Source organism: Carettochelys insculpta, chromosome 31, assembly GCF_033958435.1.
Source record: "Carettochelys insculpta isolate YL-2023 chromosome 31, ASM3395843v1, whole genome shotgun sequence".
Lineage (NCBI taxonomy): Eukaryota > Metazoa > Chordata > Testudines > Carettochelyidae > Carettochelys > Carettochelys insculpta.
The window spans coordinates 3,584,398-3,597,132 of record NC_134167.1 but is presented as its reverse complement, the minus strand read 5'-3'; the positions used below and the strand labels follow the sequence as shown (position 1 = coordinate 3,597,132).

General features: G+C 48.1%; 1 protein-coding gene and 1 pseudogene across 5 annotated transcripts in view; one reads left to right on the top strand and one right to left on the bottom strand.

Annotated features, from left to right (window-relative positions):
• LOC142004338 (early growth response protein 3) overlaps positions 1-12,735 on the bottom strand; it is a 324,184-nt gene that overhangs the window by 311,090 nt on the left and 359 nt on the right. For 2 of the 5 annotated variants that reach the window (XM_074981928.1, XM_074981923.1), the window contains exon 1: positions 269-360. The exons of 2 other annotated variants lie outside the window; for them this stretch is intronic. The gene's annotated coding sequence lies outside the window, so the exon portion shown is untranslated. Of the gene's footprint in view, positions 1-268; positions 361-2,887; positions 2,969-12,735 lie in introns of those variants that run through there. One more of the 5 variants, XM_074981924.1, reaches the window with a different exon arrangement.
• Positions 5,458-11,986, top strand: LOC142004125 (small ribosomal subunit protein uS5 pseudogene; annotated as a pseudogene).

Sequence of the window (12,735 nt, the reverse complement as noted above, 5' to 3'; positions counted from 1 at the left end):
TGCATACACACAGTAAGAGACTGTCCCTGCCAAACAGCTTGCAATGGGTACAACAGCCATGCAGATTGGTAACTGAGACTTGCCCAAGGCTGAGCGGGGCTCGGGTACAAGTCCCGCTTACAGGCATAGAGCACAAGCCGCACTTCCCTCTTGGGCTTCTTTGCTATTTCCCTTCCTGCCTCTCGGCTATGCCTGAAGAAATAGGGAGCAAGTGTCAGAGAGGAAGCAGTCCTTCCAACGCACCCCCCGCCAGACCGCTGCTGTTTACCTGGAGCAGAACCACCGGGCCAGGCCAGAGCAGGGAACTGGTCTGCCTCAGGCAGGCAGAAGAAACACTGCCCGTCTGGACTGTGTAACCCACACTCATTCTTCACACCCACCAGACTGACAGTTGGCAGGTGTCAGGGAGGGAATGTGAGATGAGCAGGAAGCCACCTCAGACCTGACAGTTGGAGGCAGGTTCCAATTCCAGCTCCCTGTTGGCTTAGGGAGGGGACAGGGGCAGGTTACTTTATGTGCTTCCTCCCAGCAAGATCGACATTACAGGGAGTTGTCCTCTTATCTCCAGCTGAGGAAGCTGGGAGGGTGATTTTGGGTTGCCATGGAGACAGGTTCTTTAATAGGAGAGGATGGTGAGACTGGAGCAAGGACAGAAGAGGCTATCAAGAGAGGCAAATAGAAGCTGCCCCCTTTCTCTAGGCTAACTCCTAAGCCAGAGATTGAAAGCAGCAGGTTCTGGAGAGACCAGTCATTTTGCGGAGTGGGGGGTGTGTGCCACTGCTCCTTTCAATATGCACCTCTTATTTTACATGCTACCCGCTCTCTAGCGCTTTTCACAAGCAAATCCAACAGTGCTTTACCATTACCAACCTCACGGGTGGGAGGGCTGGGTAGCAAAAACAGCAGCATGAAGACACTGGCCTGAGGCAACGTAGCAAGAAGGAGAACAGGAACAGAACCCTGAATTCTCAACAGCCAGTCCTACTGCTCTGTGATCCTCACTCTCAGCAAATCCAGTGTTCCTTTGCTGCAGTCCCTGGACAACCCCCAATCCCACTTATATAAATCCTACATTCAGCCTTGGGGTAACGAGCAAACCCTCTTCCTCTCCCCACAGCTCCTGGGAAGGATCTAACACATGCTCTAAGTCAGGCAAACTCTCCGGCACCCACCAGAACATCAGCGGATACAAGCTGACGAAGAATCAGAAGAGCGAATCTCTACATGGCTCTAAATTAGTAGAGCCTCTTGTCACTGCCTTCAGGATTACTGGGAGGGAGCTAGCCTCAAAACACGTGCAAGATGCACCAAGCAAGAAAGGCAGCTGGCTACTGGGTTCTGGCTGCATCATTCCCAGCTGACAGTGTTTTTGCTTGTAGGCATTACAACATGCGCCATCATAACATAATAGTTACAGAAATGCCGATAGCCTGGGCAAGAGTCAGTGACCTTGTCATCAACCAGAAGAGGAACTGGGAATTTAATGGGAGTCACCCTGAGGTGTGGGACTTTTCACAGCGTTCCCACGGTCAGGGACTAGCAAGCCGCATAATTACAGCCCTGAAACTGCAAGCACCAACTCAGGCAAGTAACTCTTTTCCCAGGGCAGTCAAGGCACCTGCTTGCCTGACCACAGAGAGCCACACCTCACCCTCTCCCCCCTCTACTCTAGCGCAGGAGTTCATCTCCAGTGCACCATGCAGCCCAGGACAAAGTGTGGAACGACTAACAGAGGTCAGTGAATGCTATGTGCCCTGATCCACGGAAATTCAAGCCCTGCAGCCAAAGTGGGTGGCTTGAGGCACCCTATCTCCAGCACTTATACATCCTGCTTGCTTTGTTTCACCTTTGCCACTGTTAAGAGGAGCACATGTCTCTCGTCCTCTTTGGTGGAGAAACCCAGTCAGGGCCAGGGACAACCAAAAATGCTGCCAACACTCACCTGAGATAAGCCCAGGGGACACTCACCTGGCCTTATGAACTTTGACTGTGCGCGCTCTTGGGTCACCCTATTACAGGCTCTGCTTCCTGCAGGCCCAGCCTTCCCTCTGCCTTGCTAGCATTTTCTCTAACTCCCTTCAGAGTTTCTGCAGTGGTGGCACCCTGAGAACGGGCCTAGAGTGTCTCACTTGCTCAATGTCTGGTAGAGCCACTTCCTTTATTGTAACAGGTCATGACCAAGGTGTTAGGACCACCATGGACAACCGCTGGACTGTGCCTACTCACACTGGGATTCACACCAAGTCTGGGTCAGCCAGTGCTAGGAGCTTAGCCAGTGGCACCTGAACTACACTGGGGTTTGGCACCAGTGCTAACCAATGTTCCCGCAACTGGTCCCATCCATGTGCGGAATGAATTTTGTTCTGAGCACCGAGGCATGCATGGATGTGCACTACCTATAGAAAGGCAGACTGCTAGCTGTGGGCCCTCTGCTAATCCTCTGAGCAGCACCTGGGTGGTCGCCAAAGTGCACACCTTATAGGGAACGCTGGGAGTAGCCCATAGTTCAGACAGATAAGCAGCTTCTTATGCCAGTTGCATTTACACCAGAGCAGCACATTGGTGCAGAATTATCTCCCGCCCCCACTCGCCACCATTGCAGCCAGCAAATGCTTCCCTACCTGCCACATTACCAGCTGCCCTGCACCCCTGGAGACATTTCAGAAAGGGCAGGGCATTAGATCCCCTTCAAGGAAGGCATCCTCCCCACATCAGAGTCAGGGTTACACACCCTCAATCAAAAGCAGAGCCCGGGATTCCTGAAGCCCCAATCTCCCCTGCTCTCACCACTAGACACGACTCCTTCATGTCCTTTGGATAGCTAATCCACTCCTGCTTTCCCCCTGGGAGCCCAAGCCAGAAGGCTCCCCTGCATGACTGTAAATACCTGTGAGTGCTGCTCACTTTGGGCCCTTCACTTGCTTTTAAAACAGGGACGTGTCAGCTATTGGGCTCCTGTCTTCCCATACGGCTTCTTGTTTACTGTGTGATGTGTGTCCGCTAGGCGTGGCTTTGAGCTAGAGCGAGGCTCTGGGCACCATTCTGCTGCAAAACCAGACAGGCTTGCAAAGAGGCAGGCTCAGGGAGGTGCTTGCCAGAGAGGAGGAGAGCAGCAGAAACACAGGCAGCCCCTTCCATTGCAGAACCCTCCAGACAGAAGAGTTATGAAAGTGCAGCCAAGGGGCAAACAGAGGCTGGCAACCACCACCAACAGGCCTGCTTGCTGCGTCCAGCGTCAGATGAACCTTGGCGTTAGCCCTAAAAGCTATTTGTTGAGTAATTATAATGAGCTTGACTCTGGCAGAGGGCAGAGCTGTAATGGCCGTGAGAGTCCCACGCCCACTGCTCAGTGGAACCTGCTCCTGGTATGAAGTCACGTTGCAAATCTCTCAACGGTCACTTTTTCGTTTTGCCCTTTTGCAGGGTTCACTTGCAAGGTGAAACGACCACCAGCCAGCACTGCTCACTTCCCTGTGGGCGTAAGGCCAATAGGCAGCTTGCTGTCTACATACATATGGCATAGGGAGACTCAGAATGTGGGCGCAATATTGCTTAGCAACGAAGCTGGTAACAGAACTTTGGTCTGCCTGACAGCACCTCTCTGTCCCAAGTGCTTTAGGTCTCAAACCAAGGGGGAAGAGAGCAAGACCTGGGCAAATAGGTGATTTTTGGTTCACTGGCTAAACAAATTCTGAGTGACCCAAAAGACAACAGTGGGATTGGAAACAAACCACACACAAACATGAATTCTCAGCAAAACAGAGCCAGCCCAAATATTTTTAAGTAGGATTTCTCCTCTCATGGGGGTGTGGACCAAATCCAGCTTTTCAAAAACCTAGAAGTTACGTGGCCCACTGATGGCTCATTTGTGCCATTACTGAAACAATCACCTTAAAAGATTAATTCTGTTTATTAGGTAATGAGCTTTTGTGGGCAAGACCCTCTTCTTCGAATTTGAATTGGAATTCATTTACAAATTTGACATCTTTAGCCTTGGCCTGAAAAGAGATCTTAACTATCTCATGCAGTACAAGGGCAATGTCTCCACCTTGATATTCACAGAAATGAGACATTCAACTTAATTTGCTTCATTAACTTGTCCTATTAGTGGCAGACAACTCCCCCTTCCCACTATATAAACCCTGAATTCTCTTTTCCCTCCTCATTTTTCACTGGAAGACGTGGGTTTTACCCACAAAAAGCCCATGAATATGTTACTCTCTAAGGTGCCTCAGGACTGCTTTTCTAAGAGAAGTTCTGCATTTCCCCATAAGACTTTAAGGGCCAAGTGCAAAGTACACAGACCTAAGAAAAATGTTCTCTCCTGTTTGAAACTTCTGCCACATACAGGGCAACCAGCACTTAAGACATTCTGACACAAACACAATTAAGTTGATTGTGAACCCATAACTTGAATTCAAAGAGTTTAGAATAGGTTTTGCAGCAGCACATCGGGCCATTGGCCTAGCTAGCCAGTCCAGTAACCCATTTCCAGGGTACCTAATGCTCTAAGAAAGCACCTCTGCAGTATGCAAAATCCATCAGTGCAGAAGATATCAGTGGCTACTACTCAGGAGGGACCAGGATGCAAAGTCATGCACTGATCCATCTGTTATCAAGGCCAGTTGTGCACAAGAAAGAAAGGAGAGTGCATCCACAAGAGCTTACATCCTGGATGGGACAACGACTAAGATGCTAGCTGAGAACTTGTAGGGAAAATTCTACTGCAGAAAAATGCAGTTTTGTCACAAACTGAAGTATTTCACAGAACATGGAATTTTTGTTAGTATCAAAACAAATCTTTGATGCCTGTTGAAACATGAGACTATTTTTTCTAGACCTCATTTTCAGCTTGACTAGACTAGAATGTGTGTGTTTTGCTGTTATACATGTTTTCCAAGTCAGTATTTGCCTCAATTTCGAGGCAAGAAAATTTCACTTTTCTTTCCAATTCAGAACAAAAACAAGACCCAAAGTATTGGCTCCTCCGAGGGGACAAAATTCTGATTTCCAATCAGCTCTAGTTTAAAAGTAACCAGCACATCCAAACACAATCTGCACCTCCCCAACATCTCCAGGCAGTGATTTTCCATGCTGTGAAGTTTTCATGGAGTCTAAATTTACTGGCATTAAATTTTATGCAGTGACCTCTATTCTCATAAGATGTTAATTGCCTGCAGTGCAGAGACAAGTCAGAGCAACTAATATCTCCAACCCCACTAACAGGAACCCAGAGCAGCAGTTTGTGCTTTTCTGTTCTGTTTATTTGCTCCTTCAGTAAATAGAGAAGTTATATAATTTAGGATTTATGCTCCTTTACCCATGCAGAGCAAAGAAAAGTGTTCAGTTTCTCATTGGATCATTTTAAAACATCTCCTGCTGTTTAACGTAACATGGCAATTTTTTTTTTTTTTTTTTTTTTTTTTTTTAAAAACATTGGCATTAAGGGCTAGACTTATGAGCTGGAGTGCTGGGCTTTCGGGGGAGGTGGGCTCTGGGTGCTCTTTTTGTTATTAGTAACAAGAGTCAAAATAGACTGAAGTAAAATATTTTAGGTATTCCAGATGTGGATTTGTTTTTCCTGCCCACCAACCTCCTAGAACATTAAGGGCCTTTGCAGAATCTCATGGCACCTCTATGCTAATTAGGCCTCAACTGGAGTATTGTGTCCAGTTCTGGGCACAGCATTTCAGGAAAGATGTGAACAGACTGGAGAAGGTCCAGAGAAGAGCAAATAAACCTGATTAAAGGTCTAGAAACCATGACCTATGAGGAAAGATGCAAAGAGCTGGGTTTGGTTAGCCTGGAAAAGAGAAGCCTGACACAGGACATAATAGCTTCCAAGTACCTAAAATGCTGTAACAAGGAGAGGAAGGGGTGGGGGGGGAAGAATCTGATGACAAATTGCAGCAAGGGAGGTTTAGGGTGGACATTATGAAAAACTTACAGTCAGGGAGATTAAGTACCAGAATAAATTGCCCAGGAAGGTGGTAGAATCACCTTCATTGGAAATTTTAGAGAAGGTTAGACAAACATCTGTCAGGGATGGCACTTGGTCCTGCCATGAGTACAGGAGACTGTATTTATGACCTTTCAAGGTTCCTTCCAGTTCTACGATTTTATTGTGCAGAGGGTGAAAACTGCATTTTCCCTAAACCAGGGGTCAGCAACCCTCAGCATGCGTGTCAAGAGTGGCACGTGAGCCAATTTTCATCAGCATGCAAGGCAGAAGCTCACCTCTGCTCCTCCTCCCCCATGCAGCCAGGAGCTTGCTCAAAGCCAGGCTGCCTGGGGAATAACAAAAGGCCAGCTAATGCTGCCAACCACCACCAAACAGTAAAGCTCTGCATCTTTACTTATTAATGTAGCAGCTGTAAGTATGACTATTAATGACTTTAAAAAAACAACATCAACTGATTGTACACAGAGGTCAAAAGGTGAAATTTCAGCACTCCACCTCAGAAAGGTTATTGACCCCTGTCCTAGCATATTTGGTCAGTCATGCTCTTGTGAGTACCAGGGCAGGGGCGTTGCCAGTCTCATATGGCAGGGATAAACCATGCGTGCAAATCATGCAATGTCCTAAATACAAGAATTTAAGTTAATCGATATTTTGCAAATGGAGGAGGGCACTGGGCCACACATGGTCTCAGGTGTCATTTGGTCTAGGGCCAGCCCTGTATATAACTGGGTTTGCAAAGTACCAACTAAATATTTGCTTCTTTTGGTACCTTAGTCAGGCTGTTCAGTCGAAGCCAGCTGTGGCATCCTATGGCCCATCTGGGTTCTAGGTGTGGCCCATGGGACCTTTGTTTACCACTGCCCACACGCCCGGTTGCCAGATTCCTCCAGTTTCCAGCCAGTATTCCTACAACGACATGCCCGTAAAGCATGTGATGAGGTACGTGCGGCCTGCCCCCTACATTGGCCGTAAGAGCCCTGTGTCCCCTCTCCAAACAAAGTGCTGCTGTGGTTCATTTGGCACAGCCTGCAAATTCCAGGGATGCAAGTGCAGCGGGAATGAGCCGCGACAGGCCCTGGAGCAAGGAGCCCTCCCCCCCAGAAGGAACAGGGCCAAGGGCAGTCAGTCCTTAGCACCACCCAGACTGCAGCACAAGGTCCCCCACTCTCACAGCCACAAGGAGTAGTGCAACCACAGCAGTTCAGCTGCCCCTCTTGTCTACCCCCTGTGCAAGTGCAATTAGCAAATCTACCCTGTCCCAGGGGCCATCTTGGTTAGGATGGTCTGTGGCCCACTCGCTAGTCAAGGTTGTCCTTCGCTGGTGTAAGCCCAGCAGCGGGAGACCCGGGCTGTCTTCTAGGCTCCCTGACCAGCTTGCTGTTTGGTTTGGGGAACTAAAGCATAGAGCTGAAGTGGCAATTATTCCCCTCTCCTTCAGACAGCTGACAGTTGTCTTGGTCCCCACAGGGAAGGCGGGAAAGCAGAGCCAGTGCAGTCATAGGAGAAACTTAGGGCTCGGCCAGGCAGTCCAGCGAAGAACCTACAGTTACAGCCAGGAGCTTGGCACAGCAGCAATCGAGTTTCATGGTACAAAAACAAGGAGGAACCCTGTGGCACCTTCAAAGGCCGACAGTTTTATCTGGGCATAAGCTTTTGTGCGCCAGAGAAGCGGTCTAATAGGGCGACGCCTCTGAAGCCTGTCTGGTGGCCTGGGTACTTCCACAGCGTGGGTAAGCAGCAGCACCTCTCGCCGTGTCCTGGCCTTCCTGCCATTCTCAGCAGAGCAAGGTTTGATTTAGAGCTTGCTTTTTAAAAAAAGCCAGAGAGAAGGGCCCAATAAATCTATCGAGCTTTGTTTTTTGGCTGCTAGAACTGAACATGCAGTGACAGAAAACTCCCTTGCCAAGGCCCCTATCTCCTGTGGTGACAGCCCGGGTCTTGCTGGTTTTTAGATCACATTGCAAGAAGCATCCTGGGAGTTGGCTTTTCCATGACAGCAGGTAGCCTCATTGCCTGCCTATTCCCCTTAGAAATTGCTCTCCTGGCTGCTTGCTGTGCCATGTGCACACACTATTTGCATTAGAGGGAGTTCATTTTTTCAATGTGAGGTTCAAGTATGGCATGGGGCAAATTTGAGCAGTAGCAATTTCTGCCCAACAATAATCAATGTTTTTGTGGAGCATCTAAATCTGAACAGGGTCTTACCCACAAAAACTCATCAATCCCAAAAGACACAATGATTGGGAAGTTTGACAAGTTTTTTTCTTTCCCTTGGAAATCACTTGTTCATTGCAATCAAAACTGGCTTCAGGAGAGGATGAATTTTGACAAACCTCCTTATTTTCAAAATGTCCAAAGCTGTTGAACCATCAAGTTTTGTTCTTTTTGAAACAAGTTTTTTGATTCAAAATGGACTTTCACATTTCAGTGACTTCATACTAAAAGTAGGTATAAGAAGAGGTTGAACACAAAAAGTGTTTCATTCAGGATTTTTCACAACTTTGTAAACCAACAACATGTGGTTGACTTTTCATGTTGATTTGCTATGGGAAAAGTTTCAGATTCTCAAAAGTTATTGCAGAAAAACAAACTGTTTTCCACCCAGCAGTTGTACTCATAAATTAAGTGAACTGGACAGGTACATAACTAAGGACACACATATTGTACAATCAGGATTTGTTCCTGTTACTTTTCGTGTTGATATTTTTCTCATCACAGTAGGTAATTAAGAATGAAGGATTGGATAATTGGACTCTGGAGACATTGCTAAGCGTTCTTGTTCTCTAGCTGTTTTGTAATAAAAATTATAATTTCTAGACACTAGAAGATCCACTATAAGATGCAGCCCCAGGCTCATTTGAAACACTCATTTGCTAAGTGGATCCCTTGAAGAAATATGATGGCAAGACCTTGGATTTTTGACAGTTTTTTCCTTGCACTTATCAATTAGAGCTCTTTACTCCGGTAACGGTCCAGGAAAAACGCATTAAAAGCACGTCTGACTATTGAATGGCAAAGTTCCTGTCTAGAGATCAGCAATGTCATCTTAATGTAACACTGAGTGGCAGCTTCAGAGCCTCAAAGGAACATGAGCATGAGGTTCATTAAGGGATTAATCTGAACATGCTCTGAAAGGAGCAGGGGATAGTACTACTAATTATAACAAACATGAGCCAGTAACTGGGGCTCTGCCTCACTTACCAGGTGGTTAGAAAAGCTACATGAAAAGGGTCTGGCAAAGAGTAATGGCACTGGACGTCAGCCATGTTGTTTCAGGCATGGCACAAGGTAAGCCATCAGCCGTGTCAAAATGCAACACAGGTCACAGCAGATTCGTTGCATTAACAAGCAACCAGCATTAGAGATTAGTTGAATGGATTTCTACCTGCCAGAGTTCAGGCATCTGGATTTTGTCTGCAACATTTGCCCACAGGGAGCTCTGCTCAGTCACCCTGAATTAACTACCAGCTGTTCCATGCACCACATCAGAGGTGCAAAGGCCTGCGCTGTAGAGAGCATAGCAAAATTACTTAAAGTTTATTTGAAAGAGGTAATTGGAACTATTGCAGCTGTATTATGGTTAAGTCACATGCAACTGTCTCTCTCTAATCCCGCCTCTCTACCCCCTGAATCAAGGGATAGTAATTAATCTCCAGGGAGCCAGCAAAGGGACAGATGACTCTGTTTTTGCCCAGGAGTCCCCGCCTATATCTGAAAACATCTTCCAAGGGCCGGCCTACCTGTTTGTCTGAAGACTTCCTAGACCTGCAAAAACAACCAGGACTCCTGTGGCATCTTAAGACTAACACATTTATGAGGGCATCAGATTTTGTGGGTTGGTGCCTTTGAAATTTAACCCTTGGAACACCAGTAAGAAGAAAATACTTGGAATCCTTGTGGTTATTTGGAGAGCAAGGAAGGGGATTAGCAGTGGTCAGGATTATGTTCCATGTACCCGGACTGAAACGGGGAGATGAGCCACTCAGATTTCAAAGGGGGGGGGGCAGGAGAGAGCTGCCAAGGCTGACCTGTAGAGCCCTACCAAATTCACAGCTGTGAAAAACCCATCATGGATCATGAAATTGGTCTATTGTGTGCGTCGCCCTACATGTTTCACTGGGCAGGCTCCTGTTTCTTGAACGTTGGGGGGGGGGGGTGGTCCTGACGCAAAGTGGAGCTGCAGAGAGGTCACAAGCTTATTTGGAGTGATGGAGGTGACAGTCCTGTCACCCATCCTTCTCCACAGCCATGGCAGGTGGGTGGCTGGAGAGTAGCAGCTGTCGGCCAGGCTCCCAGCCCTGCAGGCAGTGCCCCACCAGCAGCAGTAAGGCTGGCAGTACCAGACCATACTTACTTCTGGGCTGCTGCCTGCAGAGCTGGGATCTCTGTCAGCAGCCATCACCCTCCAGCCACCCAGCTCTGAAGGCAGCAGCCCAGAAGTTAGGGTGGCAGTACCACCCATGAGCCCGGTAACTTTTTTTGGAGTCAGGACCCCTACAACTGCAACACCAACACCATGAAATTTCAGATGTAAACTCATGAAGTTTTTGATATACTACAACCAGTTTTCCATCCAGGGCAGAATAAATTTTGTTCTGTGCACCAAGGCATGTGCAGAGGGGCACCACCCACAAACACGCTGCAAGCTGTGGGCAGCTGTAGGCACTCTGCTAATCAGCTGGGCAGCACCTCAATCTCCAGCAGGCAGCCACCCAAGTGCACAGCTTACAAACAACATCATGTATGATCATGAAATAGACTGAGAATTTGGTCAGGCCCATGTCCTCTGGACAGCAGCAAGGGCAATTCAGGTCCCACTAATACAGTCAGAAGTTCAGCTCTGGGCAGGGAGAGGACAAGAGACAAACCTCTCTGGAAACAACTAACAGCCAATTGTAGGTCATTAGCTGTGCTAAGAGGCACTGTGGGCTCCCTGTGTGATGCCCTCAGCCCCATTACAACCTAAGACACTCTGAAATGCAGCCTGCTGCCACCCACTCCCTGTTTTCCCCGGGGTGAGGGAGCCAATCTTGCAGGCATTTCCTGCTGGTGTGCTTTGAAAAGAAGGTAGTGCTGCACACAGGGCAAGCCAACCAGCAGACATCACAGCGAGTTTACTTCTGCTAATGCTCCATTTGCTTTAGTGGTCAATTTAATGGGTGGGGACTGCCTCTTTTATGCACTGTTTGGACAGCATCCAGCAAATGGTGTGTTTGTTTTAATGGTCTGAACACCAGAAGGTGGACGACGCCAGTGCCGCAAGAGGGAGTTTCCAAGGTGGCTTTGGCAGTGGTTTCCAAGGCCATGGTCGGAGCTGTGGAAGAGGGCGTGGAGCCCATGGCAAAGCTGAAGACAAAGAATGTATTCCTGTCACCACACTTGGTTGCCTAGACAAGGATATGAAAAATCAAGTCTCTGGAAAAGATCTCTCTCTTCTCCTTCCAATCAAGGAGTCAGAAGTCAGACTTCTTTCTGGGATCTTCCCTGAAGGATGAGGTTCCAAAGATCATGCCTGTCCAGAAACAGACCCTTGCCGGTCAGCGTACCAAGTTCAAGGCTTACGTTGCTCTTGGTGACTACAATGATCATGTTGGTCTCAGTGTAAAAGGCTCCAAGGCAGTTGCCACTGCCATTCATGGGGGAATCACCTTCGCTACATTATCAATTGCACCGGTACAGTGAGGCTAGTGGGGTAACAAGACTGGCAAGCCGCATTCTGTCCCTGGCAAGGGTACTGCTCCTTGTGGACCTGATCCCAGCACCCTGTGGGACAGGAGTTGTATCTGCCCCTGCTCCCAGTGGCTGGAATCGAAGATGGCTATACCTCAGCCAGGGATTGTACCACGACACTTGGCACCTGTGATGCCACTGCTAAGATGCGGTTATCTGACCCTGACCTCTGCAAGGAGACTGTTCACCAAATCTCCTTTGCGGGAATTCACGATCATCTGGCTAAGACCCACACCAGAGTGAGTGCAGACTCAGGCAGCTGCTGTAGCAACTACTGAAATGTTGCTTGTGTAAGGCAGAACAAGGACCTTTGTTTTTTACAGAAACAAGGAAATACAACAACCCTGAACTCTTGCCTCTAGGCACTATTGCAGTACAAGCAGATGGGAAATCAGCAGCCTCCCATTCAGTTTTCTGCTCTGCCATTCAGATTATCAACTCGCCAGAGATGTGACTAATGCACTGTGTTTGTGCTGTCCCTAGCACAAGGGGCCCCACATCTTGACCGCTCCCTTGGCACTCCCATAACCAACAGGAATCATCTCCATTTCAAGGTACCACCACTCCCCATCCCTCCCCCCATTTATCCAGTCGAGATTGTGGCACCTAACTGCTTTCATGAGACATCTTGAGATCCAAGATTGAAAACAGAGAACAAAGGAACAGAACAGGTTTGTCTCTCAATACAAGCATCCTGATTGTTCCTTGCCACTCGAAGGGAACAGATCCCCAGCTCCCACACAACACAAGCTCCTATCCCTTAACAAAAGGAGAATCTCCATTGGCTGTTAGCACTACAGGGCCTTTGACAGTCAAGCAGTTCTGAGTCCATCCAGTAGGGGGCAGCAATTCATACCACCATCTGGTTTTATACACTAAATGCATAGATAAGGCAGGGCCTCAGGCTTCTGGCAAGGCACTACCAGGTTAATAGCAGTATCTGAATAGCTCCCCCCACTTGCCAGTCTACTCCCTTATGGCCTTGCCCAGCATAAACAGGGCACAGGTGGCTCTGGCCTTTTCACGCTATGCACTGAGCAGCA